Source organism: Trichosurus vulpecula, chromosome 4 (assembly GCF_011100635.1).
Source record: "Trichosurus vulpecula isolate mTriVul1 chromosome 4, mTriVul1.pri, whole genome shotgun sequence".
Taxonomy (NCBI): Eukaryota; Metazoa; Chordata; class Mammalia; order Diprotodontia; family Phalangeridae; genus Trichosurus; species Trichosurus vulpecula.
The window spans coordinates 409383910-409389909 of NC_050576.1; positions in this window are offsets into that span (position 1 = coordinate 409383910).

Below are 6000 nucleotides of genomic sequence, written 5' to 3' on the forward strand. Positions count from 1 at the left end.
AAACAACTGATCTAAAATGCAATAGTATCATTAAATTTCATTTACCTTCAGTTGCTTTCTGATTTTAAAGAAGTTTTCTTTTTCTAGGACCACTTTGGGATACACCCTCAATTGGGAGTCCCAATCAGGACTTGCTTGGTGCCTTCAGGTTGGTTGTTTAAAAGCAGTAAACCACAGAAGGGTAAATGAACTCCAGTTCTATTTACTTTTATTCTTTTCTGAAGATGGTCAAAACTTCTTTATTCTGCCTTCTAATAATAAAAATTCCCTCCTGCAACAAATATCCCAACTTTGAATACAATTTTTAAAAATAACTTTATTCTTCAGTAAAATTAAAACCAATTTCACACATTGATACTCCAAAACTTCAGCCTTAGAGATTGTCTAGCTGAAACTTCTTCAGACTTGGCAAATGTGTTTCTTTTTAAATTCTCAGTTGTGGAATTATTTAAGCTCACAAAAGTTTTGATCTAATTTTTCCTATACCATTTCCTTATTCTAACACTTCCCTGAATTCCTATGTCACTTAATGTCTCTTGAATATATCTCATTATTAATAAGATAGTTCTTAAAATGCAAACTTCAGCTTTAAATCAATCCCTAGTCATTTTAAAGGTCCCTCTTAAGGAATCATTGATCTGTGAAGTTTGTTGTTCTTGTTTTCATTAAACTCTATAGAGTTTGCTAGTACCCCATAATCTCATCAAAATACTTTATAAAAGCATCCAAATTATAATTTAGAAATGAAAGAAATTTAATTATTCATTTTTCACTAATTTGATTTCCAATCTTTTTTTTCTTAGTTTTCAGTTAATTTCTGTATCTGTCTTTTATCTCAGGAATCTTCGATATGGCCAGTGTTGGAAATAGAAAAATGAGAGATTTGTCCTCTTTTAAGCCTTTTTTTTTGAAAGCTTATTTTTTTAAAAGCCTGTTTCTTTTGATCAATCATACCAAAAGGAAAGGCACAAGTAAAATACCTATTAGCTATGGGTTAACACAGAGCATGAATAGCATAACACAACAAAACAGACACTTCTCATTTTCTTAAAGATTTTCCTAATTGTATAAGGTCCTTTTCTATCTGAAGTAAGGAACCCCACTATTCCTAAATGTAGTTTCATCATTTACAAAATGGACACAGGTAGAACATATAACAAGGCACGACTTATAAATTAGGCCTGAACTTGTAAGTTTTTCCCTAAGAGATTTTTTTTTTTAAATTTATTTATTTTTAGTTTACCACACACGGTTCTACATAGTTTTGAGTTCCAGTTTTTCTCCCCTCCCTCCCCCCTCCCTCCCCAAGACGGCATGAAGTCTCATATAACTGTCATGTATAACTTCGCATTGAATTAATTTATGCTCTAGTCAAGTCGTGGAGAAGGATTTTGACCAATGGAATGAATCATGAGAAAGAAGAAACAGAACCAAAAAAACAAAACAAAACAAAAAAAAAAACAAAAAAAAAACCCCAAAAACAAAAACAAAAGAGAAGCAGAAAAGGCGAGCATGTAGTGTGCCTCAGTCTGTATTCACACTTCGCAGTTCTTTCTCTGAATGAAGATAGCATTCTCCATCATGAGTCCCCTGGAGTTGTCCTTGCCCCTTTAGGTTGCTGAGAGAAGCGCAGTATGTCAGGGTTGGTCCTCACGGAATCCACATATCTGTGGCTGTGCACAACGTTTTCCTGGCTCCGCTCCGCTCACCTCACTCAGCATTATGTCGTGTAGGTTTTTCCAGGTTGTTATGAAGTCTGCATCATCCCCATTTCTTATGGCACAATAGTATTCCATCACCTTCATATACCACAGCTTGTTCAGCCATTCCCCAATTGATGGGCATCCCTTTGCTTTCCAATTCTTGGCTACCACAAAAAGAGCTGCTATAAATATTCTTGTACATATGGGTCCTTTTCCCGCTTGCGTGATTTCTTTGGGATACAACCCTAGAAGTGGTATTACTGGGTCAAAGGGTATGAATATTTCTATAGCCCTTTGGGCATAGTTCCACACCGCCCTCCAAAATGGCTGGATCAGCTCGCAACTCAACCAGCAATGTAACAATGTTCCAATTTCCCCACATCCTTTCCAGCATTTATCATTCTCCTGATTTGTTATTTTAGCCAATCTGACAGGAGAGATGTGGTATCTAAGAGTTGTTTTGATTTGCATTTCTCTAATCAGCAGCGATCCAGAGCATTTTTCCATATGCCTGTAGATAGCTTTAATTTCTTCCTCTGAAAACTGCCTGTTCATATCCTTTGACCATTTCTCAATTGGGGAATGGCTTGTATTCCTATATATTTGGCTTAGCTCCCTGTATATTTTAGAGATGAGGCCTTTATCAGAGATACTAGTTGCAAAGATTTTCTTCCAATTTTCTGCTTCCCTCCTAATTCTTGTTGCATTGGCTTTTTTTGTACAAAAACATTTCAATTTGACATAATCAAAATTATCCATTTTGCATTTTGTAATGCTCTCTATCTCTTGTTGGGTCATGAATTCTTTACTTTTCCACAAGTCTGATAAGTAAACTATTCCTTGCTTTCCCAAATTACTTAGAGTATCAACTTTTACTCCTAAATCATGAACCCATTTTGACTTTATTTTGGTATATGGTGTAAGATATTGGTCTATGCCGAGTTTTTGCCCTACCATTTTCCAATTTTCCCAACAGTTTTTGTGAAATAGTGAATTATTAGCCCAGAAACTGGCTTCTTTGGGTTTATCAAAGAGTAGATTGCTAAACTTGTTGATTTCACCTACTTGTGTACCTATCCTATTCCACTGATCCACACCCCTGTTTCTTAACCAGTACCAGGCAGTTTTGATGACTGCTGCTGTGTAGTACAGTTTAATATCTGGTGTGGCTAAACCACCATCTCTAGCATGTCTTTTCATTAATATCCTAGATACTCTAGACCTCTTGTTTTTCCAAATGAATTTTGTTATTATTTTGTCCAGCTCAGTAAAAAAATTTTTTGGTAGTTCGATTGGTATGGCACTGAATAGATAGATTAATTTAGGTAGAATTGTCATTTTTATTATATTAGCTCGGCCTAACCATGAGCAACTGATATTTCTCCATTTATTTAGATCTGATTTTATTCGCGTGAAAAGTGTTTCATAGTTATGTTCATATAGGCCCTGGGTTTGTCTTGGCAAATAGACTCCCAAATATTTTATAGTGCCTTCAGTAACTTTGAATGGAATTTCTCTTTCTATCTCTTGCTGTTGGGCTTTGTCAGTAATGTATAGGAATGCTGAGGATTTATGTGGGTTTATTTTATATCCTGCAACTTTGCTAAATTTGTTTATTATTTCAAGTAGTTTTTTACTTGATTCTCTAGGATTCTCTAGATAAATCATCATATCATCTGCAAAAAGTGATAATTTAGTTTCTTCTTTTCCTATTGCTACAGCTAATGTTTCTAGAACCAAATTGAATAATAGGGGTGATAATGGACATCCTTGTTTCACCCCTGATCTTATTGGGAATGCATCTAGTTTATCCCCATTACAAATAATGCTTGTTGATGGTTTTAGGTAGATGCTATTTATAATTTTTAGGAAGGTTCCCCTTATTCCTATGCTTTCTAGTGTTTTTAATAGGAATGGGTGTTGTACTTTGTCAAAGGCTTTTTCTGCATCTATTGAGATGATCATATGGTTTCTGCTAGTTTTGTTGTTGATATGGTCAATTATGCTAATAGTTTTCCTAATATTGAACCAGCCTTGCATTCCTGAAATAAATCCTACCTGGTCATGGTGTATTATTCTCGTAATGAGTTGCTGCAATCTTTTTGCTAATATTTTATTTAAAATTTTTGCATCAATATTCATTAGAGAAATTGGTCTATAGTTTTCTTTCTCTGTTTTAACTCTACCTGGTTTGGGTATTAGTACCATATTTGTGTCATAAAAAGAATTTGGTAGGACTCCTTCTTCACCTATTTTCCCAAATAGTCTACAAAGTATTGGAATTAGTTGTTCTTTAAATGTTTGATAGAATTCACATGTAAAACCATCTGGCCCTGGAGATTTTTTCCTAGGGAGTTCGTTGATGACTTGCTCAATTTCTTTTTCTGATATGGGGTCATTAAGAAATTTCACTTCCTTCTCTGTTAGTCTGGGCAGTTTATGTTTTTGTAGATATTCATCCATATCTCTAAGGTTGTCAAATTTATGGGCATACAGTTGGGCAAAATAATTCCTAATTATTGTTTTGATTTCCTCTTCATTAGAGGTGACCTCACCCTTTTCATTTTTTATACTGGTAATTTGATTTTCTTCTTTCTTTTTTTTAATCAAATTGGCCAAAGGTTTGTCAATTTTATTGGTTTTTTCATAAAACCAGCTCTTTGTTTTATTTATTAATTCAATAGTTTTCTTGGTTTCAATTTTATTAATCTCTCCTTTGATTTTCAGTATTTCTAATTTGGTATTTAATTGGGGGTTTTCAATTTGCTCTTTTTCTAGCTTTTTCAGCTGTATGCCCAGAGCATTGATCTCCTCTTTCCCTATTTTATTCATGTAGGCATTTAGAGATATAAAACTTCCCCTAAGAACTGCTTTTGCTGCATCCCATAAGTTTTGGTATGTTGTTTCATTATTGTCATTCTCTTGAATGAAATTATTAATTGTTTTTCTGATTTGATCTTTGGCCCACTCACTCTTTAGAATTAAATTATTTAGTTTCCAATTAGTTTTTAGCTTATTTTTCCATGGTACTTTATTAAAAATTATTCTTATTGCATCATGATCTGAAAAGGATGCATTGACTACTTCTGCTTTTCTGCACTGGATTGTGAGGTTTTTATGCCCTAGTACATGGTCAATTTTTGAGTATGTGCCATGTACTTTTGAGAAGAAAGTATATTCCTTTTTATCCCCATTCAGTTTTCTCCAGAGGTCTATCATATGTGCCTTTTCTAAAATTCTGTTTACCTCCTTAACTTTTTTCTTATTTATTTTGAGGTTAGATTTATCAAGTTCAGAAAGGGGGAGGTTGAGGTCTCCCAATATTATAGTTTTGCTGTCTATTTCTTCCTGTAACTCCCTTAACCTCTCCTCTAAGAATTTGTATGCCTTACCACTTGGTGCATATATGTTAAGCAATGATATTGCTTCATTGTTTATGGTGCCTTTTAGCAGGATATAATGTCCTTCCTTATCTCTTTTAATTAGATCTATCTTTACTTTTGCTTTGTCTGAGATTAGGATTGCTACACCTGCTTTTTTTACTTTAGCTGAGGCACAATATATTTTACTCCAGCCTTTTACCTTAACCCTATGTGTATCCCCCTGTTTCAGATGCGTTTCTTGTAAACAGCATATTGTGGGATTATGGTTTTTAATCCATTCTGCTATCTGCTTCTGTTTTGTGAGAATGTTCATCCCCAGCACGTTCAGGGTTATGATTTCTATCTGTGTCTTTTTCTCCATCCTAATTCCCCCTGTTTATGCTTTTATTTCTCCCTTTCCCCTTCTCCTCCCCAACAAAGTTTTGCTTTTGACTGCCGCTTTCCTCAGTTAACCCTCCCTCTTTATTCCCCTCCCTTATCTTACCGTTACCCACTTGCTACTTCTCCTCTTCCTTCTGCCCTCCCCCCTCCCTTTTTCCCCCCTTTCCCTCCCACTTCCCGTAGGACAAGTTAGATTTCTAAACTTATCAGAGTATGTTATTCCCTTCTTGAACTAGATCAGATGACAGTAAAGCTCAAATACTGCTCTTCTCCCTCCCTTCTTTCCCTCTACTATAATATGTTTTTTTTCTACTTCCTTTGGTGTAATTTACCCTTTTCTACAACCTCCTTACCACTTCCCTCATAGCCCTCCATTTATATCTCTTATTTATATTTTATATCTTTACATCAGTTAATTTATACAGGCATTCACAACCTATGTATATCCCTTTCATTTGTCACAATAGTTATACCATTCACAAGAATGACTTATATATGTATATGTATATATATATATATATATATATATATAC